Source organism: Saccoglossus kowalevskii, chromosome 17, assembly GCF_978046115.1.
Source record: "Saccoglossus kowalevskii chromosome 17, keSacKowa6.1, whole genome shotgun sequence".
Classification (NCBI taxonomy): Eukaryota; Metazoa; Hemichordata; class Enteropneusta; family Harrimaniidae; genus Saccoglossus; species Saccoglossus kowalevskii.
The window spans coordinates 31180120-31207519 of NC_140657.1; the positions used below are offsets into that span (position 1 = coordinate 31180120).

General features: G+C 36.1%; 22 non-coding genes across 22 annotated transcripts; all 22 read left to right on the forward strand.

Moving 5' to 3' along the window:
- The first annotated feature begins 1618 nt into the window (after positions 1-1618).
- TRNAK-UUU (transfer RNA lysine (anticodon UUU)) lies at positions 1619-1691 on the forward strand. Its single transcript has one exon. It is a non-coding gene; the product is annotated as a tRNA-Lys (tRNA).
- A 1564-nt stretch (positions 1692-3255) lies between these two features.
- Positions 3256-3328, forward strand: TRNAK-UUU (transfer RNA lysine (anticodon UUU)). Its single transcript has one exon. It is a non-coding gene; the product is annotated as a tRNA-Lys (tRNA).
- A 1899-nt stretch (positions 3329-5227) lies between these two features.
- TRNAK-UUU (transfer RNA lysine (anticodon UUU)) lies at positions 5228-5300 on the forward strand. The gene has a single exon. It is a non-coding gene; the product is annotated as a tRNA-Lys (tRNA).
- A 2192-nt stretch (positions 5301-7492) lies between these two features.
- On the forward strand, positions 7493-7565 carry TRNAI-UAU (transfer RNA isoleucine (anticodon UAU)). The gene has a single exon. It is a non-coding gene; the product is annotated as a tRNA-Ile (tRNA).
- A 259-nt stretch (positions 7566-7824) lies between these two features.
- TRNAK-UUU (transfer RNA lysine (anticodon UUU)) lies at positions 7825-7897 on the forward strand. The gene has a single exon. It is a non-coding gene; the product is annotated as a tRNA-Lys (tRNA).
- Positions 7898-8159: 262 nt separating this feature from the next.
- Positions 8160-8232, forward strand: TRNAK-UUU (transfer RNA lysine (anticodon UUU)). The gene has a single exon. It is a non-coding gene; the product is annotated as a tRNA-Lys (tRNA).
- A 4635-nt stretch (positions 8233-12867) lies between these two features.
- TRNAK-UUU (transfer RNA lysine (anticodon UUU)) lies at positions 12868-12940 on the forward strand. Its single transcript has one exon. It is a non-coding gene; the product is annotated as a tRNA-Lys (tRNA).
- Positions 12941-14141: 1201 nt separating this feature from the next.
- Positions 14142-14214, forward strand: TRNAK-UUU (transfer RNA lysine (anticodon UUU)). The gene has a single exon. It is a non-coding gene; the product is annotated as a tRNA-Lys (tRNA).
- Positions 14215-15714: 1500 nt separating this feature from the next.
- Positions 15715-15787, forward strand: TRNAK-UUU (transfer RNA lysine (anticodon UUU)). Its single transcript has one exon. It is a non-coding gene; the product is annotated as a tRNA-Lys (tRNA).
- Positions 15788-16050: 263 nt separating this feature from the next.
- TRNAK-UUU (transfer RNA lysine (anticodon UUU)) lies at positions 16051-16123 on the forward strand. Its single transcript has one exon. It is a non-coding gene; the product is annotated as a tRNA-Lys (tRNA).
- Positions 16124-17286: 1163 nt separating this feature from the next.
- On the forward strand, positions 17287-17359 carry TRNAK-UUU (transfer RNA lysine (anticodon UUU)). The gene has a single exon. It is a non-coding gene; the product is annotated as a tRNA-Lys (tRNA).
- A 528-nt stretch (positions 17360-17887) lies between these two features.
- TRNAK-UUU (transfer RNA lysine (anticodon UUU)) lies at positions 17888-17960 on the forward strand. Its single transcript has one exon. It is a non-coding gene; the product is annotated as a tRNA-Lys (tRNA).
- A 936-nt stretch (positions 17961-18896) lies between these two features.
- On the forward strand, positions 18897-18969 carry TRNAK-UUU (transfer RNA lysine (anticodon UUU)). Its single transcript has one exon. It is a non-coding gene; the product is annotated as a tRNA-Lys (tRNA).
- A 263-nt stretch (positions 18970-19232) lies between these two features.
- On the forward strand, positions 19233-19305 carry TRNAK-UUU (transfer RNA lysine (anticodon UUU)). The gene has a single exon. It is a non-coding gene; the product is annotated as a tRNA-Lys (tRNA).
- A 263-nt stretch (positions 19306-19568) lies between these two features.
- TRNAK-UUU (transfer RNA lysine (anticodon UUU)) lies at positions 19569-19641 on the forward strand. Its single transcript has one exon. It is a non-coding gene; the product is annotated as a tRNA-Lys (tRNA).
- Positions 19642-21585: 1944 nt separating this feature from the next.
- On the forward strand, positions 21586-21658 carry TRNAK-UUU (transfer RNA lysine (anticodon UUU)). Its single transcript has one exon. It is a non-coding gene; the product is annotated as a tRNA-Lys (tRNA).
- Positions 21659-22522: 864 nt separating this feature from the next.
- On the forward strand, positions 22523-22595 carry TRNAK-UUU (transfer RNA lysine (anticodon UUU)). Its single transcript has one exon. It is a non-coding gene; the product is annotated as a tRNA-Lys (tRNA).
- A 935-nt stretch (positions 22596-23530) lies between these two features.
- Positions 23531-23603, forward strand: TRNAK-UUU (transfer RNA lysine (anticodon UUU)). The gene has a single exon. It is a non-coding gene; the product is annotated as a tRNA-Lys (tRNA).
- A 598-nt stretch (positions 23604-24201) lies between these two features.
- Positions 24202-24274, forward strand: TRNAK-UUU (transfer RNA lysine (anticodon UUU)). The gene has a single exon. It is a non-coding gene; the product is annotated as a tRNA-Lys (tRNA).
- Positions 24275-24537: 263 nt separating this feature from the next.
- TRNAK-UUU (transfer RNA lysine (anticodon UUU)) lies at positions 24538-24610 on the forward strand. Its single transcript has one exon. It is a non-coding gene; the product is annotated as a tRNA-Lys (tRNA).
- A 1263-nt stretch (positions 24611-25873) lies between these two features.
- On the forward strand, positions 25874-25946 carry TRNAK-UUU (transfer RNA lysine (anticodon UUU)). Its single transcript has one exon. It is a non-coding gene; the product is annotated as a tRNA-Lys (tRNA).
- A 599-nt stretch (positions 25947-26545) lies between these two features.
- On the forward strand, positions 26546-26618 carry TRNAK-UUU (transfer RNA lysine (anticodon UUU)). The gene has a single exon. It is a non-coding gene; the product is annotated as a tRNA-Lys (tRNA).
- The last annotated feature ends 782 nt before the right edge of the window (positions 26619-27400 follow it).

The window sequence follows — 27400 nt, forward strand, 5'->3', positions numbered from 1 at the left end:
AACCCCTTTAGCGTGCGTAATTTTGAAACGTTGTTCACATGAAAATAGATATTGTTTGCTTACATCGCTGAGATAAATAAAACATAAACAAATCAAACATTTCATTGTAATAACTCGGTATATAATTAATGGTTTGAATTAGATTAAACGTTTTCTCATAAAAATACAAATCATTGTCAGCTCATAGACTCATTTGAAGTATCTTCGTGCGTGAAATCAAAGCATTGATTTATTATGGAGGTTTGGGACAATCGAGTACGAAAAGACAGGATCCTGACCAGCCCGGTTAGCTCAGTCGGTAGAGCTTGGGACTTTTAATCCTTAGGTCAAGGGTTCAACCCCCTTACCGGCGTAATTTTGAAACGTTGTTCACATGAAAATAGATATTGTTTGCTTACATCGCTGAGATAAATAAAACATAAACAATTCAAACATTTCATTGTAATAATTCGGTATTTAATTAATGCTTTGAATTAGATTAAACGTTTTCTCATAAAAATACAAATCATTGTCAGCTCATAGACTCCTTTGAAGTATCTTCGTGCGTGAAATCAAAGCATTGACTTCTTATGGAGTTTTGGGACAATCGAGTACGAAAAGACAGGATCCTGAGCAGCCCGGTTAGCTCAGTCGGTAGAGCGTGGGACTTTTAATCCTAAGGTCAAGGGTTCAATCCCCTTAGCGAGCGTAATTTTGAAACGTAGTTGACATAAAAACAGATGTTGCTTTCTCACATCGCTGAGATAAATAAAACATAAACAATTCAAACATTTCATTGTAATAACTCGGTATTTAATTAATGCTTTGAATTAGATTAAACGTTTTCTCATAAAAATACAAATCATTGACAGCTCATAGCTCATTTGAAGTATCTTCGTGCGTGAAAGCAAAGCTTTGACTTATTATGGAGGTTTGGGACAATCTAGTTCGAAAATACATGATCCTGAACAGCCCTGTTAGCTCTGGCGGTAGAGCGTGGGACTTTTAATCCTAAGGTCAAGGGTTCAACCCCCTTAGCAGGCGTAATTTTGAAACGTTATTCACATGAAAATAGATATTGTTTGCTTACATCGCTGAGATAAATAAAACATAAACAATTCAAACATTTCATTGTAATAACTCGGTATTTAATTAATGCTTTGAATTAGATTAAACGTTTTCTCATAAAAATACAAATCATTGTCAGCTCATAGACTCCTTTGAAGTATCTTCGTGCGTGAAATCAAAGCATTGACTTCTTATGGAGGTTTGGGACAATCGAGTACGAAAAGACAGGATCCTGAGCAGCCCGGTTAACTCAGTCGGTAGAGCGTGGAACTTTTAATCCTAAGGTCAAGGGTTCAATCCCCTTAGCGAGCGTAATTTTGAAACGTAGTTGACATAAAAACAGATGTTGCTCTCTCACATCGCTGAGATAAATAAAACATAAACAATTCAAACATTTCATTGTAATAACTCGGTATTTAATTAATGCTTTGAATTCGAACGTTTTCTCATAAAAATACAAATCATTGACAGCTCATAGACTCATTTGAAGTATCTTCGTGCGTGAAATCAAAGCATTGACTTATTATGGAGATTTGGGACAATGGACTACGAAAAGACAGGATCCTGAGCAGCCCGGTTAGCTCAGTCGGTAGAGCGTGGGACTTTTAATCCTAAGGTCAAGGGTTCAACCCCCTTAGCGGGCGTAATTTTGAAACGTAGTTGCCATAAAAACAGATGTTGCACTCTCACATCGCTGAGATAAATAAAACATAAACAATTCAATAATTTCATTGTAATAACTCGGTATTTAATTAATGCTTTGAATTAGATTAAACGTTTTCTCATAAAAATACAAATCATTGTCAGCTCATAGACTCATTTGAAGTATCTTCGTGCGTGAAATCAAAGCATTGACTTATTATGGAGGTTTGGGACAATCGAGTTCGAAAATACATGATCCTGAAGAACCCGGTTAGCTCAGTCGGTAGAGCGTGGGACTTTTAATCCTAAGGTCAAGGGTTCAACCCCCGTAGCGTGCGTAAATTTGAAACGTTATTCACATGAAAATAGATATTGTTTGCTTACATCGCCGAGATAAATAAAACATAAACAATTCAAACATTTCATTGTAGTAACTCGGTATTTAATTAATGCTTTGAATTAGATTAAACGTTTTCTCATAAAAATACAAATCATTGTCAGCTCATAGACTCATTTGAAGTATCTTCGTGCGTGAAATCAAAGCATTGACTTATTATGGAGATTTGGGACAATGGACTACGAAAAGACAGGATCCTGAGCAGCCAGGTTAGCTCAGTCGGTAGAGCGTGGGACTTTTAATCCTAAGGTCATGGGTTCAACCCCCTTAGCGGGCGTAATTTTGAAACGTGGTTCACATGATAATAGATATTGTTTGCTTACATCGCTGAGATAAATAAAACATAAACAATTCAATCATTTCATTGTAATAACTCGGTATTTAATTAATGCTTTGAATTAGATTAAACGTTTTCTCATAAAAATACAAATCATTGACAGCTCATAGACTCATTTGAAGTATCTTCGTGCGTGAAATCAAAGCATTGACTTATTATGGAGGTTTGGGACAATCGAGTTCGAAAATACATGATGCTGAAGAGTCCGGTTAGCTCAGTCGGTAGAGCGTGGGACTTTTAATCCTAAGGTCAAGGGTTCAACCTCCTTAGCGTGCGTAATTTTGAAACGTTGTTCACATGAAAATAGATATTGTTTGCTTACATCGCTGAGATAAATAAAACATAAACAAATCAAACATTTCATTGTAATAACTCGGTATTTAATTAATGCTTTGAATTAGATTAAACGTTTTCTCATAAAAATACAAATCATTGTCAGCTCATAGACTCATTTGAAGTATCTTCGTACGTGAAATCTAAGCATTGATTCTGTGCATCCCGGTTAGCTCAGTCGGTAGAGCGTGGGACTTTTAATCCTAAGGTCAAGGGTTCAACCCCCTAACCGGGCGTAATTTTGAAACGTTGTTCACATGAAAATAGATATTGTTTGCTTACATCGCTGAGATAAATAAAACATAAACAATTCAAACATTTCATTGTAATAACTCGGTATTTAATTAATGCTTTGAATTAGATTAAACGTTTTCTCATAAAAATACAAATCATTGTCAGCTCATAGACTCATTTGAAGTATCTTCGTGCGTGAAATCAAAGCATTGACTTATTATGGAGATTTGGGACAATGGACTACGAAAAGACAGGATCCTGAGCAGCCCGGTTAGCTCAGTCGGTAGAGCGTGGGACTTTTAATCCTAAGGTCAAGGGTTCAACCCCCTTAGCGGGCGTAATTTTGAAACGTGGTTCACATGATAATAGATATTGTTTGCTTACATCGCTGAGATAAATAAAACATAAACAATTCAATATTTCATTGTAATAACTCGGTATTTAATTAATGCTTTGAATTAGATTAAACGTTTTCTCATAAAAATACAAATCATTGACAGCTCATAGACTCATTTGAAGTATCTTCGTGCGTGAAATCAAAGCATTGACTTATTATGGAGGTTTGGGACAATCGAGTTCGAAAATACATGATGCTGAAGAGCCCGGTTAGCTCAGTCGGTAGAGCGTGGGACTTTTAATCCTAAGGTCAAGCGTTCAACCTCCTTAGCGGGCGTAATTTTGAAACGTAGTTGCCATAAAAACAGATGTTGCACTCTCACATCGCTGAGATAAATAAAACATAAACAATTCAATAATTTCATTGTAATAACTCGGTATTTAATTAATGCTTTGAATTAGATTAAACGTTTTCTCATAAAAATACAAATCATTGTCAGCTCATAGACTCATTTGAAGTATCTTCGTGCGTGAAATCAAAGCATTGACTTATTATGGAGGTTTGGGACAATCGAGTTCGAAAATACATGATCCTGAAGAACCCGGTTAGCTCAGTCGGTAGAGCGTGGGACTTTTAATCCTAAGGTCAAGGGTTCAACCCCCGTAGCGTGCGTAAATTTGAAACGTTATTCACATGAAAATAGATATTGTTTGCTTACATCGCTGAGATAAATAAAACATAAACAATTCAAACATTTCATTGTAGTAACTCGGTATTTAATTAATGCTTTGAATTAGATTAAACGTTTTCTCATAAAAATACAAATCATTGTCAGCTCATAGACTCATTTGAAGTATCTTCGTGCGTGAAATCAAAGCATTGACTTATTATGGAGATTTGGGACAATGGACTACGAAAAGACAGGATCCTGAGCAGCCAGGTTAGCTCAGTCGGTAGAGCGTGGGACTTTTAATCCTAAGGTCATGGGTTTAACCCCCTTAGCGGGCGTAATTTTGAAACGTGGTTCACATGATAATAGATATTGTTTGCTTACATCGCTGAGATAAATAAAACATAAACAATTCAATCATTTCATTGTAATAACTCGGTATTTAATTAATGCTTTGAATTAGATTAAACGTTTTCTCATAAAAATACAAATCATTGACAGCTCATAGACTCATTTGAAGTATCTTCGTGCGTGAAATCAAAGCATTGACTTATTATGGAGGTTTGGGACAATCGAGTTCGAAAATACATGATGCTGAAGAGCCCGGTTAGCTCAGTCGGTAGAGCGTGGGACTTTTAATCCTAAGGTCAAGGGTTCAACCTCCTTAGCGTGCGTAATTTTGAAACGTTGTTCACATGAAAATAGATATTGTTTGCTTACATCGCTGAGATAAATAAAACATAAACAAATCAAACATTTCATTGTAATAACTCGGTATTTAATTAATGCTTTGAATTAGATTAAACGTTTTCTCATAAAAATACAAATCATTGTCAGCTCATAGACTCATTTGAAGTATCTTCGTGCGTGAAATCAAAGCATTGATTCTGTGCATTCCGGTTAGCTCAGTCGGTAGAGCGTGGGACTTTTAATCCTAAGGTCAAGGGTTCAACCCCCTTACCGGGCGTAATTTTGAAACGTTGTTCACATGAAAATAGATATTGTTTGCTTACATCGCTGAGATAAATAAAACATAAACAATTCAAACATTTCATTGTAATAACTCGGTATTTAATTAATGCTTTGAATTAGATTAAACGTTTTCTCATAAAAATACAAATCATTGTCAGCTCATAGACTCATTTGAAGTATCTTCGTGCGTGAAATCAAAGCATTGACTTATTATGGAGATTTGGGACAATGGACTACGAAAAGACAGGATCCTGAGCAGCCCGGTTAGCTCAGTCGGTAGAGCGTGGGACTTTTAATCCTAAGGTCAAGGGTTCAACCCCCTTAGCGGGCGTAATTTTGAAACGTGCTTCACATGATAATAGATATTGTTTGCTTACATCGCTGAGATAAATAAAACATAAACAATTCAATATTTCATTGTAATAACTCGGTATTTAATTAATGCTTTGAATTAGATTAAACGTTTTCTCATAAAAATACAAATCATTGACAGCTCATAGACTCATTTGAAGTATCTTCGTGCGTGAAATCAAAGCATTGACTTATTATGGAGGTTTGGGACAATCGAGTTCGAAAATACATGATGCTGAAGAGCCCGGTTAGCTCAGTCGGTAGAGCGTGGGACTTTTAATCCTAAGGTCAAGCGTTCAACCCCCTTAGCGGGCGTAATTTTGAAACGTAGTTGCCATAAAAACAGATGTTGCACTCTCACATCGCTGAGATAAATAAAACATAAACAATTCAATAATTTCATTGTAATAACTCGGTATTTAATTAATGCTTTGAATTAGATTAAACGTTTTCTCATAAAAATACAAATCATTGACAGCTCATAGACTCATTTGAAGTATCTTCGTGCGTGAAATCAAAGCATTGACTTATTATGGAGGTTTGGGACAATCGAGTTCGAAAATACATGATGCTGAAGAGCCCGGTTAGCTCAGTCGGTAGAGCGTGGGACTTTTAATCCTAAGGTCAAGGGTTCAACCTCCTTAGCGTGCGTAATTTTGAAACGTTGTTCACATGAAAATAGATATTGTTTGCTTACATCGCTGAGATAAATAAAACATAAACAAATCAAACATTTCATTGTAATAACTCGGTATTTAATTAATGCTTTGAATTAGATTAAACGTTTTCTCATAAAAATACAAATCATTGTCAGCTCATAGACTCATTTGAAGTATCTTCGTGCGTGAAATCAAAGCATTGATTCTGTGCATTCCGGTTAGCTCAGTCGGTAGAGCGTGGGACTTTTAATCCTAAGGTCAAGGGTTCAACCCCCTTAGAGGGCGTAATTTTGAAACGTTGTTCACATGAAAATAGATATTGTTTGCTTACATCGCTGAGATAAATAAAACATAAACAATTCAAACATTTCATTGTAGTAACTCGGTATTTAATTAATGCTTTGAATTAGATTAAACGTTTTCTCATAAAAATACAAATCATTGTCAGCTCATAGACTCATTTGAAGTATCTTCGTGCGTGAAATCAAAGCATTGACTTATTATGGAGATTTGGGACAATGGACTACGAAAAGACAGGATCCTGAGCAGCCAGGTTAGCTCAGTCGGTAGAGCGTGGGACTTTTAATCCTAAGGTCATGGGTTCAACCCCCTTAGCGGGCGTAATTTTGAAACGTGGTTCACATGATAATAGATATTGTTTGCTTACATCGCTGAGATAAATAAAACATAAACAATTCAATCATTTCATTGTAATAACTCGGTATTTAATTAATGCTTTGAATTAGATTAAACGTTTTCTCATAAAAATACAAATCATTGACAGCTCATAGACTCATTTGAAGTATCTTCGTGCGTGAAATCAAAGCATTGACTTATTATGGAGGTTTGGGACAATCGAGTTCGAAAATACATGATGCTGAGGAGCCCGGTTAGCTCAGTCGGTAGAGCGTGGGACTTTTAATCCTAAGGTCAAGGGTTCAACCTCCTTAGCGTGCGTAATTTTGAAACGTTGTTCACATGAAAATAGATATTGTTTGCTTACATCGCTGAGATAAATAAAACATAAACAAATCAAACATTTCATTGTAATAACTCGGTATTTAATTAATGCTTTGAATTAGATTAAACGTTTTCTCATAAAAATACAAATCATTGTCAGCTCATAGACTCATTTGAAGTATCTTCGTGCGTGAAATCAAAGCATTGATTCTGTGCATTCCGGTTAGCTCAGTCGGTAGAGCGTGGGACTTTTAATCCTAAGGTCAAGGGTTCAACCCCCTTAGCGGGCGTAATTTTGAAACGTTGTTCACATGAAAATAGATATTGTTTGCTTACATCGCTGAGATAAATAAAACATAAACAATTCAAACATTTCATTGTAATAACTCGGTATTTAATTAATGCTTTGAATTAGATTAAACGTTTTCTCATAAAAATACAAATCATTATCAGCTCATAGACTCATTTGAAGTATCTTCGTGCGTGAAATCAAAGCATTGACTTATTATGGAGGTTTGGGACAATCGAGTACGAAAAGACAGGATCCTGAGCAGCCCGGTTAGCTCAGTCGGTAGAGCGTGGGACTTATAATCCTAAGGTCAAGGGTTCAACCCCCTTAACGGGCGTAATTTTGAAACGTAGTTGACATAAAAACAGATGTTGCTTTCTCACATCGCTGAGATAAATAAAACATAAACAATTCAAACATTTCATTGTAATAACTCGGTATTTAATTAATGCTTTGAATTAGAGCGTTTTCTCATAAAAATACAAATCATTGACAGCTCATAGACTCATTTGAAGTATCTTCGTTCGCGAAATCAAAGCATTGACTTATTATGGAGATTTGGGACAATGGACTACGAAAAGACAGGATCCTGAGCAGCCCGGTTAGCTCAGTCGGTAGAGCGTGGGACTTTTAATCCTAAGGTCAAGGGTTCAACCCCCTTAGCGGGCGTAATTTTGAAACGTGGTTCACATGATAATAGATATTGTTTGCTTACATCGCTGAGATAAATAAAACATAAACAATTCAATATTTCATTGTAATAACTCGGTATTTAATTAATGCTTTGAATTAGATTAAACGTTTTCTCATAAAAATACAAATCATTGTCAACTCATAGACTCATTTGAAGTATCGTCGTGCATGAAATCAAAGCATTGACTTATTATGGAGGTTTGGGACAATCGAGTACGAAAAGACAGGATCCTGAGCAGCCCGGTTAGCTCAGTCGGTAGAGCGTGGGACTTTTAATCCTAAGGTCAAGGGTTCAACCCCCTTAGCGGGCGTAATTTTGAAACGTAGTTGCCATAAAAACAGATGTTGCACTCTCACATCGCTGAGATAAATAAAACATAAACAATTCAATAATTTCATTGTAATAACTCGGTATTTAATTAATGCTTTGAATTAGATTAAACGTTTTCTCATAAAAATACAAATCATTGACAGCTCATAGACTCATTTGAAGTATCTTCGTGCGTGAAATCAAAGCATTGACTTATTATGGAGGTTTGGGACAATCGAGTTCGAAAATACATGATCCTGAAGAACCCGGTTAGCTCAGTCGGTAGAGCGTGGGACTTTTAATCTTAAGGTCAAGGGTTCAACCCCCTTAGCGTGCGTAATTTTGAAACGTTGTTCACATGAAAATAGATATTGTTTGCTTACATCGCTGAGATAAATAAAACATAAACAATTCAAACATTTCATTGTAATAACTCGGTATTTAATTAATGCTTTGAATTAGATTAAACGTTTTCTCATAAAAATACAAATCATTGTCAGCTCATAGACTCATTTGAATTATCTTCGTGCGTGAAATCAAAGCATTGACTTATTATGGAGGTTTGGGACAATCGAGTACGAAAAGACAGGATCGTGAGCAGTCCGGTTAGCTCAGTCGGTAGAGCGTGGGACTTTTAATCCTAAGGTCAAGGGTTCAACCCCCTTAGCGGGCGTAATTTTGAAACGTTGTTCACATGAAAATAGATATTGTTTGCTTACATCGCTGAGATAAATAAAACATAAAACAATTCAAACATTTCATTGTAATAACTCGGTATTTAATTAATGCTTTGAATTAGATTAAACGTTTTCTCATAAAAATACAAATCATTGTCAGCTCATAGACTCAGTTGAAGTATCTTCGTGCGTGAAATCAAAGCATTGACTTATTGTGGAGGTTTAGGACAATCGAGTACGAAAAGACAAGATTCTGAGCAGCCCGGTTAGCTCAGTCGGTAGAGCGTGGGACTTTTAATCCTAAGGTCAAGGGTTCAACCCCCTAAGCGGGCGTAATTTTGAAACGTAGTTGACATTAAAACAGATGTTGCTCTCTCACATCGCTGAGATAAATAAATCATAAACAATTCAAACATTTCATTGTAATAACTCGGTATTTAATTAATGCTTTGAATTAGATTAAACGTTTTCTCATAAAAATACAAATCATTGACAGCTCATAGACTCATTTGAAGTATCTTCGTGCGTGAAATCAAAGCATTGACTTATTATGGAGGGTTGGGACAATCGAGTTCGAAAAGACAGGATCCTGAGCAGCCCGGTTAGCTCAGTCGGTAGAGCGTGGGACTTTTAATCCTAAGGTCAAGGGTTCCAACCCCCTTAGCGGGCGTAATTTTGAAACGTAGTTGACATAAAAACAGATGTTGCTCTCTCACAACGCTGAGATAAATAAAACATAAACAATTCAAACATTTCATTGTAATAACTCGGCATTTAATTAATGCTTTGAATTAGATTAAATTTTTTCTCATAAAAATACAAATCATTGACAGCTCATAGACTCATTTGAAGTATCATCGTGCGTGAAATCAAAGCATTGACTTATTATGGAGGTTTGGGACAATCGAGTTCGAAAATACATGATTCTGAACAGCCCGGTTAGCTCAGTCGGTAGTGCGTGGGACTTTTAATCCTTAGGTCAAGGGTTCAACCCCCATAGCGGGCGTAATTTTGAAACGTTGTTCACATGAAAATAGATATTGTTTGCTTACATCGCTGAGATAAATAAAACATAAACAATTCAGACATTTCATTGTAATAACTCGGTATTTAATTAATGCTTTGCATTAGATTAAACGTTTTCTCATAAAAATACAAATCATTGTCAGCTCATAGACTCATTTGAAGTATCTTCGTGCATGAAATCAAAGCATTGACTTATTATGGAGGTTTGGGACAATCGACGTACAAAAAGACAGGATCCTGAGCAGCCCGGTTAGCTCAGTCGGTAGAGCGTGGGACTTTTAATCATAAGGTCAAGGGTTCAACCCCCTTAGCGGGCGTAATTTTGAAACGTTGTTCACATGAAAATAGATATTGTTTGCTTACATCGCTGAGATAAATAAAACATAAACAATTCAAACATTTCATTGTAATAACTCGGTATTTAATTAATGCTTTGAAATAGATTAAACGTTTTCTCATAAAAATACAAATCATTGTCAGCTCATAGACTCATTTGAAGTATCTTCGTGCGTGAAATCAAAGCATTGACTTATTGTGGAGGTTTAGGACAATCGAGTACGAAAAGACAGGATTCTGAGCAGCCCGGTAAGCTCAGTCGGTAGAGCGTGGGACTTTTAATCCTAAGGTCAAGGGTTCAACCCCCTTAGCGGGCGTAATTTTGAAACGTAGTTGACATAAAAACAGATGTTGCTCTCTCACATCGCTGAGATAAATAAAACATAAACAATTCAAACATTTCATTGTAATAACTCGGTATTTAATTAATGCTTTGAATTAGATTAAACGTTTTCTCATAAAAATACAAATCATTGACAGCTCATAGACTCATTTGAAGTATCTTCGTGCGTGAAATCAAAGCATTGACTTATTATGGAGGGTTGGGACAATCGAGTTCAAAAAGACAGGATCCTGAGCAGCCCGGTTAGCTCAGTCGGTAGAGCGTGGGACTTTTAATCCTAAGGTCAAGGGTTCAACCCCTTTAGCGGGCGTAATTTTGAAACGTTGTTCACATGAAAATAGATATTGTTTGCTTACATCGCTGAGATAAATAAAACATAAACAATTCAAACATTTCATTGTAATAACTCGGTATTTAATTAATGCTTTGAATTAGATTAAACGTTTTCTCATAAAAATACAAATCATTGTCAGCTCATAGACTCATTTGAAGTATCTTCGTGCGTGAAATCAAAGCATTGACTTATTGTGGAGGTTTAGGACAATCGAGTACGAAAAGACAGGATTCTGAGCAGCCCGGTAAGCTCAGTCGGTAGAGCGTGGGACTTTTAATCCTAAGGTCAAGGGTTCAACCCCCTTAGCGGGCGTAATTTTGAAACGTAGTTGACATAAAAACAGATGTTGCTCTCTCACATCGCTGAGATAAATAAAACATAAACAATTCAAACATTTCATTGTAATAACTCGGTATTTAATTAATGCTTTGAATTAGATTAAACGTTTTCTCATAAAAATACAAATCATTGACAGCTCATAGACTCATTTGAAGTATCTTCGTGCGTGAAATCAAAGCATTGACTTATTATGGAGGGTTGGGACAATCGAGTTCGAAAAGACAGGATCCTGAGCAGCCCGGTTAGCTCAGTCGGTAGAGCGTGGGACTTTTAATCCTAAGGTCAAGGGTTCCAACCCCCTTAGCGGGCGTAATTTTGAAACGTAGTTGACATAAAAACAGATGTTGCTCTCTCACAACGCTGAGATAAATAAAACATAAACAATTCAAACATTTCATTGTAATAACTCGGTATTTAATTAATGCTTTGAATTAGATTAAACGTTTTCTCATAAAAATACAAATCATTGACAGCTCTTAGACTCATTTGAAGTATCTTCGTGCGTGAAATCAAAGCATTGACTTATTATGGAGGTTTGGGACAATCGAGTTCGAAAATACGTGATCCTGAACAGCCCGGTTAGCTCAGTCGGTAGAGCGTGGGACTTTTAATCCTCAGGTCAAGGGTTCAACCCCTTTAGCGGGCGTAATTTTGAAACGTTGTTCACATGAAAATAGATATCGGTTGCTTACATCGCTGAGATAAATAAAACATAAACAATTCAAACATTTCATTGTAATAACTCGGTATTTAATTAATGCTTTGAATTAGATTAAACGTTTTCTCATAAAAATACAAATCATTGTCGCCTCATAGACTCATTTGAAGTATCTTCGTGCGTGAAATCAAAGCATTGACTTATTATGGAGGTTTGGGACAATCGAGTTCGAAAATACATGATTCTGAACAGCCCGGTTAGCTCAGTCGGTAGTGCGTGGGACTTTTAATCCTTAGGTCAAGGGTTCAACCCCCTTAGCGGGCGTAATTTTGAAACGTTGTTCACATGAAAATAGATATTGTTTGCTTACATCGCTGAGATAAATAAAACATAAACAATTCAAACATTTCATTGTAATAACTCGGTATTTAATTAATGCTTTGAATTAGATTAAACGTTTTCTCATAAAAATACAAATCATTGTCTGCTCATAAACTCATTTGAAGTATCTTCGTGCGTGAAATCAAAGCATTGACTTATTATGGAGGTTTGGGACAATCGAGTACGAAAAGACAGGATCCTGAGCAGCCCGGTTAGCTCAGTCGGTAGAGCGTGGGACTTTTAATCCTAAGGTCAAGGGTTCAACCCCTTTAGCGGGCGTAATTTTGAAACGTTGATCACGTGAAAATAGATATTGTTTGCTTACATCGCTGAGATAAATAAAACATAAACAATTCAAACATTTCATTGTAATAACTCGGTATTTAATTAATGCTTTGAATTAGATTAAACGTTTTCTCATAAAAATACAAATCATTGTCACCTCATAGACTCATTTGAAGTATCTTCGTGCGTGAAATCAAAGCATTGACTTATTATGGAGGTTTGGGACAATCGAGTACGAAAAGACAGGATTCTGAGCAGCCCGGTTAGCTCAGTCGGTAGAGCGTGGGACTTTTAATCCTAAGGTCAAGGGTTCAACCCCCTTAGCGGGCGTAATTTTGAAACGTAGTTGACATAAAAACAGATGTTGCTCTCTCACATCGCTGAGATAAATAAAACATAAACAATTCAAACATTTCATTGTAATAACTCGGTATTTAATTAATGCTTTGAATTAGATTAAACGTTTTCTCATAAAAATACAAATCATTGACAGCTCATAGACTCATTTGAAGTATCTTCGTGCGTGAAATCAAAGCATTGACTTATTATGGAGGTTTGGGACAATCGAGTTCGAAAAGACAGGATCCCGAGCAGCCCGGTTAGCTCAGTCGGTAGAGCGTGGGACTTTTAATCCTAAGGTCAAGGGTTCCAACCCCCTTAGCGGGCGTAATTTTGAAACGTAGTTGACATAAAAACAGATGTTGCTCACTCACAACGCTGAGATAAATAAAACATAAACAATTCAAACATTTCATTGTAATAACTCGGTATTTAATTAATGCTTTGAATTAGATTAAACGTTTTCTCATAAAAATACAAATCATTGACAGCTCATAGACTCATTTGAAGTATCTTCGTGCGTGAAATCAAAGCATTGACTTATTATGGAGGTTTGGGACAATCAAGTTCGAAAATACGTGATCCTAAACAGCCCGGTTAGCTCAGTCGGTAGAGCGTGGGACTTTTAATCCTAAGGTCAAGGATTCAACCCCCTTAGCGGGCGTAATTTTGAAACGTTGTTCATATGAAAATAGATATTGTTTGCTTACATCGCTGAGATAAATAAAACATAAACAATTCAAACATTTCATTGTAATAACTCGGTATTTAATTAATGCTTTGAATTAGATTAAACGTTTTCTCATAAAAATACAAATCATTGTCAGCTCATAGACTCATTTGAAGTATATTCGTGCGTGAAATCAAAGCATTGACTTATTATGGAGATTTGGGACAATCGACTACGAAAAGACAGAGTCCGAAAAATAAACAATTCAAACATTTCATTCTAATAACTTGATATTATTCGCTCGCATCGCTGAGATAAATAAAACACAAACAATTCAACGATTTCATTGTAATAACTCGGTATTTAATTAATGCTTTGAATTAGATTAAACGTTTTCTCATAAAAATACAAATCATTGACAGCTCATAGACTCATTTGAAGTATCTTCGTGCGTGAAATCAAAGCATTGACTTATTATGGAGATTTGGGACAATGGACTACGAAAAGACAGGATCCTGAGCAGCCCGGTTAGCTCAGTCGGTAGAGCGTGGGACTTTTAATCCTAAGGTCAAGGGTTCAACCCCCTTAGCGGGCGTAATTTTGAAACGTAGTTGCCATAAAAACAGATGTTGCACTCTCACATCGCTGAGATAAATAAAACATAAACAATTCAATAATTTCATTGTAATAACTCGGTATTTAATTAATGCTTTGAATTAGATTAAACGTTTTCTCATAAAAATACAAATCATTGTCGCCTCATAGACTCATTTGAAGTATCTTCGTGCGTGAAATCAAAGCATTGACTTATTATGGAGGGTTGGGACAATCGAGTTCGAAAAGACAGGATCCTGAGCAGCCCGGTTAGCTCAGTCGGTAGAGCGTGGGACTTTTAATCCTAAGGTCAAGGGTTCCAACCCCCTTAGCGGGCGTAATTTTGAAACGTAGTTGACATAAAAATAGATGTTGCTCTCTCACATCGCTGAGATAAATAAAACATAAACAATTCAAACATTTCATTGTAATAACTCGGTATTTAATTAATGCTTTGAATTAGATTAAACGTTTTCTCATAAAAATACAAATCATTGACAGCTCATAGACTCATTTGAAGTATCTTCGTGCGTGAAATCAAAGCATTGACTTATTATGGAGGGTTGGGACAATCGAGTTCGAAAAGACAGGATCCTGAGCAGCCCGGTTAGCTCAGTCGGTAGAGCGTGCGACTTTTAATCCTAAGGTCAAGGGTTCCAACCCCCTTAGCGGGCGTAATTTTGAAACGTAGTTGACATAAAAACAGATGTTGCTCTCTCACAACGCTGAGATAAATAAAACCTAACCAATTCAAACATTTCATTGTAATAACTCGGTATTTAATTAATGCTTTGAATTAGATTAAACGTTTTCTCATAAAAATACAAATCATTGACAGCTCATAGACTCATTTGAAGTATCTTCGTGCGTGAAATCAAAGCATTGACTTATTATGGAGGTTTGGGACAATCGAGTTCGAAAATACGTGATCCTGAACAGCCCGGTTAGCTCAGTCAGTAGAGCGTGGGACTTTTAATCCTAAGGTCAAGGGTTCAACCCCTTTAGCGGGCGTAATTTTGAAACGTTGTTCACATGAAAATAGATATTGTTTGCTTACATCGCTGAGATAAATAAAACATAAACAATTCAAACATTTCCTTGTAATAACTCGGTATTTAATTAATGCTTTGAATTAGATTAAACGTTTTCTCATAAAAATACAAATCATTGTCGCCTCATAGACTCATTTGAAGTATCTTTTAATCCTTAGGTCAAGGGTTCAACCCCCTTAGCGGGCGTAATTTTGAAACGTAGTTGACATAAAAACAGATGTTGCTCTCTCACATCGCTGAGATAAATAAAACATAAACAATTCAAACATTTCATTGTAATAACTCGGTATTTAATTAATGCTTTGAATTAGATTAAACGTTTTCTCATAAAAATACAAATCATTGACAGCTCATAGACTCATTTGAAGTATCTTCGTGCGTGAAATCAAAGCATTGACTTATTATGGAGGTTTGGGACAATCGAGTTCGAAAATACGTGATCCTGAACAGCCCGGTTAGCTCAGTCGGTAGAGCGTGGGACTTTTAATCCTAAGGTCAAGGGTTCAACCCCCTTAGCGGGCGTAATTTTGAAACGTTGTTCACATGAAAATAGATATTGTTTGCTTACATCGCTGAGATAAATAAAACATAAACAATTCAAACATTTCATTGTAATAACTCGGTATTTAATTAATGCTTTGAATTAGATTAAACGTTTTCTCATAAAAATACAAATCATTGTCAGCTCATAGACTCATTTGAAGTATCTTCGTGCGTGAAATCAAAGCATTGACTTATTGTGGAGGTTTAGGACAATCGAGTACGAAAAGACAGGATTCTGAGCAGCCCGGTTAGCTCAGTCGGTAGAGCGTGGGACTTTTAATCCTAAGGTCAAGGGTTCAACTCCCTTAGCGGGCGTAATTTTGAAACGTAGTTGACATAAAAACAGATGTTGCTCTCTCACATCGCTGAGATAAATAAAACATAAACAATTCAAACATTTCATTGTAATAACTCGGTATTTAATTAATGCTTTGAATTAGATTAAACGTTTTCTCATAAAAATACAAATCATTGACAGCTCATAGACTCATTTGAAGTATCTTCGTGCGTGAAATCAAAGCATTGACTTATTATGGAGGGTTGGGACAATCGAGTTCGAAAAGACAGGATCCTGAGCAGCCCGGTTAGCTCAGTCGGTAGAGCGTGCGACTTTTAATCCTAAGGTCAAGGGTTCCAACCCCCTTAGCGGGCGTAATTTTGAAACGTAGTTGACATAAAAACAGATGTTGCTCTCTCACAACGCTGAGATAAATAAAACCTAAACAATTCAAACATTTCATTGTAATAACTCGGTATTTAATTAATGCTTTGAATTTGATTAAACGTTTTCTCATAAAAATACAAATCATTGACAGCTCATAGACTCATTTGAAGTATCTTCGTGCGTGAAATCAAAGCATTGACTTATTATGGAGGTTTGGGACAATCGAGTTCGAAAATACGTGATCCTGAACAGCCCGGTTAGCTCAGTCAGTAGAGCGTGGGACTTTTAATCCTAAGGTCAAGGGTTCAACCCCTTTAGCGGGCGTAATTTTGAAACGTTGTTCACATGAAAATAGATATTGTTTGCTTACATCGCTGAGATAAATAAAACATAAACAATTCAAACATTTCATTGTAATAACTCGGTATTTAATTAATGCTTTGAATTAGATTAAACGTTTTCTCATAAAAATACAAATCATTGTCGCCTCATAGACTCATTTGAAGTATCTTTTAATCCTTAGGTCAAGGGTTCAACCCCCTTAGCGGGCGTAATTTTGAAACGTAGTTGACATAAAAACAGATGTTGCTCTCTCACATCGCTGAGATAAATAAAACATAAACAATTCAAACATTTCATTGTAATAACTCGGTATTTAATTAATGCTTTGAATTAGATTAAACGTTTTCTCATAAAAATACAAATCATTGACAGCTCATAGACTCATTTGAAGTATCTTCGTGCGTGAAATCAAAGCATTGACTTATTATGGAGGTTTGGGACAATCGAGTTCGAAAATACGTGATCCTGAACAGCCCGGTTAGCTCAGTCGGTAGAGCGTGGGACTTTTAATCCTAAGGTCAAGGGTTCAACCCCCTTAGCGGGCGTTATTTTGAAACGTTGTTCATATGAAAATAGATATTGTTTGCTTACATCGCTGAGATAAATAAAACATAAACAATTCAAACATTTCATTGTAATAACTCGGTATTTAATTAATTCTTTGAATTAGATTAAACGTTTTCTCATAAAAATACAAATCATTGTCAGCTCATAGACTCATTTGAAGTATATTCGTGCGTGAAATCAAAGCATTGACTTATTATGGAGATTTGGGACAATCGACTACGAAAAGACAGAGTCCGAAAAATAAACAATTCAAACATTTCATTCTAATAACTTGATATTATTCGCTCGCATCGCTGAGATAAATAAAACACAAACAATTCAACGATTTCATTGTAATAACTCGGTATTTAATTAATGCTTTGAATTAGATTAAACGTTTTCTCATAAAAATACAAATCATTGACAGCTCATAGACTCATTTGAAGTATCTTCGTGCGTGAAATCAAAGCATTGACTTATTATGGAGATTTGGGACAATGGACTACGAAAAGACAGGATCCTGAGCAGCCCGGTTAGCTCAGTCGGTAGAGCGTGGGACTTTTAATCCTAAGGTCAAGGGTTCAACCCCCTTAGCGGGCGTAATTTTGAAACGTAGTTGCCATAAAAACATATGTTGCACTCTCACATCGCTGAGATAAATAAAACATAAACAATTCAATAATTTCATTGTAATAACTCGGTATTTAATTAATGCTTTGAATTAGATTAAACGTTTTCTCATAAAAATACAAATCATTGTCGCCTCATAGACTCATTTGAAGTATCTTCGTGCGTGAAATCAAAGCATTGACTTATTATGGAGGGTTGGGACAATCGAGTTCGAAAAGACAGGATCCTGAGCAGCCCGGTTAGCTCAGTCGGTAGAGCGTGGGACTTTTAATCCTAAGGTCAAGGGTTCCAACCCCCTTAGCGGGCGTAATTTTGAAACGTAGTTGACATAAAAACAGATGTTGCTCTCTCACAACGCTGAGATAAATAAAACATAAACAATTCAAACATTTCATTGTAATAACTCGGCATTTAATTAATGCTTTGAATTAGATTAAACGTTTTCTCATAAAAATACAAATCATTGACAGCTCATAGACTCATTTGAAGTATCTTCGTGCGTGAAATCAAAGCATTGACTTATTATGGAGGTTTGGGACAATCGAGTTCGAAAATACATGATTCTGAACAGCCCGGTTAGCTCAGTCGGTAGTGCGTGGGACTTTTAATCCTTAGGTCAAGGGTTCAACCCCCTTAGCGGGCTTAATTTTGAAACATTGTTCACATGAAAATAGATATTGTTTGCTTACATCGCTGAGATAAATAAAACATAAACAATTCAAACATTTCATTGTAATAACTCGGTATTTAATTAATGCTTTGAATTAGATTAAACGTTTTCTCATAAAAATACAAATCATTGTCAGCTCATAGACTCATTTGAAGTATCTTCGTGCGTGAAATCAAAGCATTGACTTTTTATGGAGGTTTGGGACAATCGAGTACAAAAAGACAGGATCCTGAGCAGCCCGGTTAGCTCAGTCGGTAGAGCGTGGGACTTTTAATCCTAAGGTCAAGGGTTCAACCCCCTTAGCGGGCGTAATTTTGAAACGTTGTTCACATGAAAATAGATATTGTTTGCTTACATCGCTGAGATAAATAAAACACAAACAATTCAAACATTTCATTGTAATAACTCGGTATTTAATTAATGCTTTGAATTAGATTAAACGTTTTCTCATAAAAATACAAATCATTGTCTGCTCATAAACTCATTTGAAGTATCTTCGTGCGTGAAATCAAAGCATTGACTTATTATGGAGGTTTGGGACAATCGAGTACGAAAATACAGGATCCTGAGCAGCCCGGTTAGCTCAGTCGGTAGAGCGTGGGACTTTTAATCCTAAGGTCAAGGGTTCAACCCCCTTAGCGGGCGTAATTTTGAAACGTTGTTCACATGAAAATAGATATTGTTTGCTTACATCGCTGAGATAAATAAAACATAAACAATTCAAACATTTCATTGTAATAACTCGGTATTTAATTAATGCTTTGAATTAGATTAAACGTTTTCTCATAAAAATACAAATCATTGTCAGCTCATAGACTCATTTGAAGTATCTTCGTGCGTGAAATCAAAGCATTGACTTATTGTGGAGGTTTAGGACAATCGAGTACGAAAAGACAGGATTCTGAGCAGCCCGGTTAGCTCAGTCGGTAGAGCGTGGGACTTTTAATCCTAAGGTCAAGGGTTCAACTCCCTTAGCGGGCGTAATTTTGAAACGTAGTTGACATAAAAACAGATGTTGCTCTCTCACATCGCTGAGATAAATAAAACATAAACAATTCAAACATTTCATTGTAATAACTCGGTATTTAATTAATGCTTTGAATTAGATTAAACGTTTTCTCATAAAAATACAAATCATTGACAGCTCATAGACTCATTTGAAGTATCTTCGTGCGTGAAATCAAAGCATTGACTTATTATGGAGGGTTGGGACAATCGAGTTCGAAAAGACAGGATCCTGAGCAGCCCGGTTAGCTCAGTCGGTAGAGCGTGCGACTTTTAATCCTAAGGTCAAGGGTTCCAACCCCCTTAGCGGGCGTAATTTTGAAACGTAGTTGACATAAAAACAGATGTTGCTCTCTCACAACGCTGAGATAAATAAAACCTAAACAATTCAAACATTTCATTGTAATAACTCGGTATTTAATTAATGCTTTGAATTAGATTAAACGTTTTCTCATAAAAATACAAATCATTGACAGCTCATAGACTCATTTGAAGTATCTTCGTGCGTGAAATCAAAGCATTGACTTATTATGGAGGTTTGGGACAATCGAGTTCGAAAATACGTGATCCTGAACAGCCCGGTTAGCTCAGTCAGTAGAGCGTTGGACTTTTAATCCTAAGGTCAAGGGTTCAACCCCTTTAGCGGGCGTAATTTTGAAACGTTGTTCACATGAAAATAGATATTGTTTGCTTACATCGCTGAGATAAATAAAACATAAACAATTCAAACATTTCATTGTAATAACTCGGTATTTAATTAATGCTTTGAATTAGATTAAACGTTTTCTCATAAAAATACAAATCATTGTCGCCTCATAGACTCATTTGAAGTATCTTCGTGCGTGAAATCAAAGCATTGACTTATTATGGAGGATTGGGACAATCGAGTTCGAAAATACATGATTCTGAACAGCCCGGTTAGCTCAGTCGGTAGTGCGTGGGACTTTTAATCCTTAGGTCAAGGGTTCAACCCCCTTAGCGGGCGTAATTTTGAAACGTTGTTCACATGAAAACAGATGTTGCTCTCTCACAACGCTGAGATAAATAAAACCTAACCAATTCAAACATTTCATTGTAATAACTCGGTATTTAATTAATGCTTTGAATTAGATTAAACGTTTTCTCATAAAAATACAAATCATTGACAGCTCATAGACTCATTTGAAGTATCTTCGTGCGTGAAATCAAAGCATTGACTTATTATGGAGGTTTGGGACAATCGAGTTCGAAAATACGTGATCCTGAACAGCCCGGTTAGCTCAGTCAGTAGAGCGTGGGACTTTTAATCCTAAGGTCAAGGGTTCAACCCCTTTAGCGGGCGTAATTTTGAAACGTTGTTTACATGAAAATAGATATTGTTTGCTTACATCGCTGAGATAAATAAAACATAAACAATTCAAACATTTCATTGTAATAACTCGGTATTTAATTAATGCTTTGAATTAGATTAAACGTTTTCTCATAAAAATACAAATCATTGTCGCCTCATAGACTCATTTGAAGTATCTTCGTGCGTGAAATCAAAGCATTGACTTATTATGGAGGTTTGGGACAATCGAGTTCGAAAATACATGATTCTGAACAGCCCGGTTAGCTCAGTCGGTAGTGCGTGGGACTTTTAATCCTTAGGTCAAGGGTTCAACCCCCTTAGCGGGCGTAATTTTGAAACGTTGTTCACATGAAAATAGATATTGTTTGCTTACATCGCTGAGATAAATAAAACACAAACAATTCAAACATTTCATTGTAATAACTCGGTATTTAATTAATGCTTTGAATTAGATTAAACGTTTTCTCATAAAAATACAAATCATTGTCTGCTCATAAACTCATTTGAAGTATCTTCGTGCGTGAAATCAAAGCATTGACTTATTATGGAGGTTTGGGACAATCGAGTACGAAAAGACAGGATCCTGAGCAGCCCGGTTAGCTCAGTCGGTAGAGCGTGGGACTTTTAATCCTAAGGTCAAGGGTTCAACCCCCTTAGCGGGCGTAATTTTGAAACGTTGTTCACATGAAAATAGATATTGTTTGCTTACATCGCTGAGATAAATAAAACATAAACAATTCAAACATTTCATTGTAATAACTCGGTATTTAATTAATGCTTTGAATTAGATTAAACGTTTTCTCATAAAAATACAAATCATTGTCAGCTCATAGACTCATTTGAAGTATATTTGTGCGTGAAATCAAAGCATTGACTTATTATGGAGATTTGGGACAATCGACTACGAAAAGACAGAGTCCGAAAAATAAACAATTCAAACATTTCATTCTAATAACTTGATATTATTCGCTCGCATCGCTGAGATAAATAAAACACAAACAATTCAACGATTTCATTGTAATAACTCGGTATTTAATTAATGCTTTGAATTAGATTAAACGTTTTCTCATAAAAATACAAATCATTGTCAGCTCATAGACTCATTTGAAGTATCTTCGTGCGTGAAATCAAAGCATTGACTTATTATGGAGGTTTGGGACAATCGAGTTCGAAAATACATGATTCTGAACAGCCCGGTTAGCTCAGTCGGTAGAGCGTGGGACTTTTAATCCTAAGGTCAAGGGTTCAACCCCTTTAGCGGGCGTAATTTTGAAACGTTGTTCACATGAAAATAGATATTGTTTGCTTACATCGCTGAGATAAATAAAACATAAACAATTCAAACATTTCATTGTAATAACTCGGTATTTAATTAATGCTTTGAATTAGATTAAACGTTTTCTCATAAAAATACAAATCATTGTCAGCTCATAGACTCATTTGAAGTATCTTCGTGCGTGAAATCAAAGCATTGACTTATTGTGGAGGTTTAGGACAATCGAGTACGAAAAGACAGGATTCTGAGCAGCCCGGTTAGCTCAGTCGGTAGAGCGTGGGACTTTTAATCCTAAGGTCAAGGGTTCAACCCCCTTAGCGGGCGTAATTTTGAAACGTAGTTGACATAAAAACAGATGTTGCTCTCTCACATCGCTGAGATAAATAAAACATAAACAATTCAAACATTTCATTGTAATAACTCGGTATTTAATTAATGCTTTGAATTAGATTAAACGTTTTCTCATAAAAATACAAATCATTGACAGCTCATAGACTCATTTGAAGTATCTTCTTGCGTGAAATCAAAGCATTGACTTATTATGGAGGGTTGGGACAATCGAGTTCGAAAACACAGGATCCTGAGCAGCCCGGTTAGCTCAGTCGGTAGAGCGTGGGACTTTTAATCCTAAGGTCAAGGGTTCCAACCCCCTTAGCGGGCGTAATTTTGAAACGTAGTTGACATAAAAACAGATGTTTATCTCTCACAACGCTGAGACAAATAAAACATAAACAATTCAAACATTTCATTGTAATAACTCGGTATTTAATTAATGCTTTGAATTAGATTAAACGTTTTCTCATAAAAATACAAATCATTGACAGCTCATAGACTCATTTGAAGTATCTTCGTGCGTGAAATCAAAGCATTGACTGTTATGGAGGTTTGGGACAATCGAGTTCGAAAATACGTGATCCTGAACAGCCCGGTTAGCTCAGTCGGTAGAGCGTGGGACTTTTAATCCTAAGGTCAAGGGTTCAACCCCTTTAGCGGGCGTAATTTTGAAACGTTGTTCACATGAAAATAGATATTGTTTGCTTACATCGCTGAGATAAATAAAACATAAACAATTCAAACATTTCATTGTAATAACTCGGTATTTCATTAATGCTTTGAATTAGATTAAACGTTTTCTCATAAAAATACAAATCATTGTCAGCTCATAAACTCATTTGAAGTATCTTCGTGCGTGAAATCAAAGCATTGACTTATTATAGAGGTATGGGACAATCGAGTACGAAAAGACAGGATCCTGAGTAGCCCGGTTAGCTCAGTCGGTAGAGCGTGGGACTTTTAATCCTAAGGTCAAGGGTTCAACCCCCTTAGCGGGCGTAATTTTGAAACGTGGTTCACATAAAAATAGATATTCTTTGCTCACATTGCTGAGATAAATAAAACATAAACAATTCAAAATTTCATTGTAATAACTCGGTATTTCATTAATGCTTTGAATTAGATTAAACGTTTTCTCATAAAAATACAAATCATTGTCAGCTCATAAACTCATTTGAAGTATCTTCGTGCGTGAAATCAAAGCATTGACTTATTATAGAGGTTTGGGACAATCGAGTACGAAAAGACAGGATCTTGAGCAGCCCAGTTAGCTCAGTCGGTAGAGCGTGGGACTTTTAATCCTAAGGTCAAGGGTTCAACCCCTTTAGCGGGCGTAATTTTGAAACGTTGATCACGTGAAAATAGATATTGTTTGCTTACATCGCTGAGATAAATAAAACATAAACAATTCAAACATTTCATTGTAATAACTCGGTATTTAATTAATGCTTTGAATTAGATTAAACGTTTTCTCATAAAATTACAAATCATTGTCAGCTCATAAACTCATTTGAAGTATCTTCGTGCGTGAAATCAAAGCATTGACTTATTATAGAGGTATGGGACAATCGAGTACGAAAAGACAGGATCCTGAGTAGCCCGGTTAGCTCAGTCGGTAGAGCGTCGGACTTTTAATCCTAAGGTCAAGGGTTCAACCCCCTTAGCGGGCGTAATTTTGAAACGTGGTTCACATAAAAATAGATATTCTTTGCTCACATCGCTGAGATAAATAAAACATAAACAATTCAAACATTTCATTGTAATAACTCGGTATTTAATTAATGCTTTGAATTAGATTAAACGTTTTCTCATAAAATTACAAATCATTGTCACCTCATAAACTCATTTGAAGTATCTTCGTGCGTGAAATCAAAGCATTGACTTATTATAGAGGTATGGGACAATCGAGTACGAAAAGACAGGATCCTGAGTAGCCCGGTTAGCTCAGTCGGTAGAGCGTGGGACTTTTAATCCTAAGGTCAAGGGTTCAACCCCCTTAGCGGGCGTAATTTTGAAACGTAGTTGACATAAAAACAGATGTTGCTCTATCACATCGCTGAGATAAATAAAACATAAACATTTCATTGTAATAACTCGGTATTTAATTAATGCTTTGAATTAGATTAAACGTTTTCTCATAAAAATACAAATCATTGACAGCTCATAGACTCATTTGAAGTATCTTCGTGCGTGAAATCAAAGCATTGACTTATTATGGAGGGTTGGGACAATCGAGTTCGAAAAGACAGGATCCTGAGCAGCCCGGTTAGCTCAGTCGGTAGAGCGTGGGACTTTTAATCCTAAGGTCAAGGGTTCTAACCCCCTTAGCGGGCGTAATTTTGAAACGTAGTTGACATAAAAACAGATGTTGCTCTCTCACAACGCTGAGATAAATAAAACATAAACAATTCAAACATTTCATTGTAATAACTCGGTATTTAATTAATGCTTTGAATTAGATTAAACGTTTTCTCATAAAAATACAAATCATTGACAGCTCATAGACTCATTTGAAGTATCTTCGTGCGTGAAATCAAAGCATTGACTTATTATGGAGGTTTGGGACAATCGAGTTCGAAAATACGCGATCCTGAACAGCCCGGTTAGCTCAGTCGGTAGAGCGTGGGACTTTTAATCCTAAGGTCAAGGGTTCAACCCATTTAGCGGGCGTAATTTTGAAACGTTGTTCACATGAAAATAGATATTGTTTGCTTACATCGCTGAGATAAATAAAACATAAACAATTCAAACATTTCATTGTAATAACTCGGTATTTAATTAATGCTTTGAATTAGATTAAACGTTTTCTCATAAAAATACAAATCATTGTCACCTCATAGACTCATTTGAAGTATCTTCGTGCGTGAAATCAAAGCATTGACTTATTATGGAGGTTTGGGACAATCGAGTTCGAAAATACATGATTCTGAACAGCCCGGTTAGCTCACTCGGTAGAGCGTGGGACTTTTAATCCTTAGGTCAAGGGTTCAACCCCCTTAGCGGGCGTAATTTTGAAACGTTGTTCACATGAAAATAGATATTGTTTGCTTACATCGCTGAGATAAATAAAACATAAACAATTCAAACATTTCATTGTAATAACTCGGTATTTAATTAATGCTTTGAATTAGATTAAACGTTTTCTCATAAAAATACAAATCATTGTCACCTCATAGACTCATTTGAAGTAACTTCGTGCGTGAAATCAAAGCATTGACTTATTATGGAGGTTTGGGACAATCGAGTACGAAAAGACAGGATCCTGAGCAGCCCGGTTAGCTCAGTCGGTAGAGCGTGGGACTTTTAATCCTAAGGTCAAGGGTTCAACCCCCTTAGCGGGCGTAATTTTGAAACGTTGTTCACATGAAAATAGATATTGTTTGCTTACATCGCTGAGATAAATAAAACATAAACAATTCAAACATTTCATTGTAATAACTCGGTATTTAATTAATGCTTTGAATTAGATTAAACGTTTTCTCATAAAAATACAAATCATTGTCACCTCATAGACTCATTTGAAGTAACTTCGTGCGTGAAATCAAAGCATTGACTTATTATAGAGGTTTGGGACAATCGAGTACGAAAAGACAGGATCTTGAGCAGCCCAGTTAGCTCAGTCGGTAGAGCGTGGGACTTTTAATCCTAAGGTCAAGGGTTCAACCCCTTTAGCGGGCGTAATTTTGAAACGTTGATCACGTGAAAATAGATATTGTTTGCTTACATCGCTGAGATAAATAAAACATAAACAATTCAAACATTTCATTGTAATAACTCGGTATTTAATTAATGTTTTGAATTAGATTAAACGTTTTCTCATAAAATTACAAATCATTGTCACCTCATAGACTCATTTGAAGTATCTTCGTGCGTGAAATCAAAGCATTGACTTATTATGGAGGTTTGGGACAATCGAGTACGAAAAGACAGGATTCTGAGCAGCCCGGTTAGCTCAGTCGGTAGAGCGTGGGACTTTTAATCCTAAGGTCAAGGGTTCAACCCCCTTAGCGGGCGTAATTTTGAAACGTAGTTGACATAAAAACAGATGTTGCTCCATCACATCGCTGAGATAAATAAAACATAAACATTTCATTGTAATAACTCGGTATTTAATTAATGCTTTGAATTAGATTAAACGTTTTCTCATAAAAATACAAATCATTGACAGCTCATAGACTCATTTGAAGTATCTTTGTGCGTGAAATCAAAGCATTGACTTATTATGGAGGGTTGGGACAATCGAGTTCGAAAAGACAGGATCCTGAGCAGCCCGGTTAGCTCAGTCGGTAGAGCGTGGGACTTTTAATCCTAAGGTCAAGGGTTCTAACCCCCTTAGCGGGCGTAATTTTGAAACGTAGTTGACATAAAAACAGATGTTGCTCTCTCACAACGCTGAGATAAATAAAACATAAACAATTCAAACATTTCATTGTAATAACTCGGTATTTAATTAATGCTTTGAATTAGATTAAACGTTTTCTCATAAAAATACAAATCATTGACAGCTCATAGACTCATTTGAAGTATCTTCGTGCGTGAAATCAAAGCATTGACTTATTATGGAGGTTTGGGACAATCGAGTTCGAAAATACATGATTCTGAACAGCCCGGTTAGCTCACTCGGTAGAGCGTGGGACTTTTAATCCTTAGGTCAAGGGTTCAACCCCCTTAGCGGGCGTAATTTTGAAACGTTGTTCACATGAAAATAGATATTGTTTGCTTACATCGCTGAGATAAATAAAACATAAACAATTCAAACATTTCATTGTAATAACTCGGTATTTAATTAATGCTTT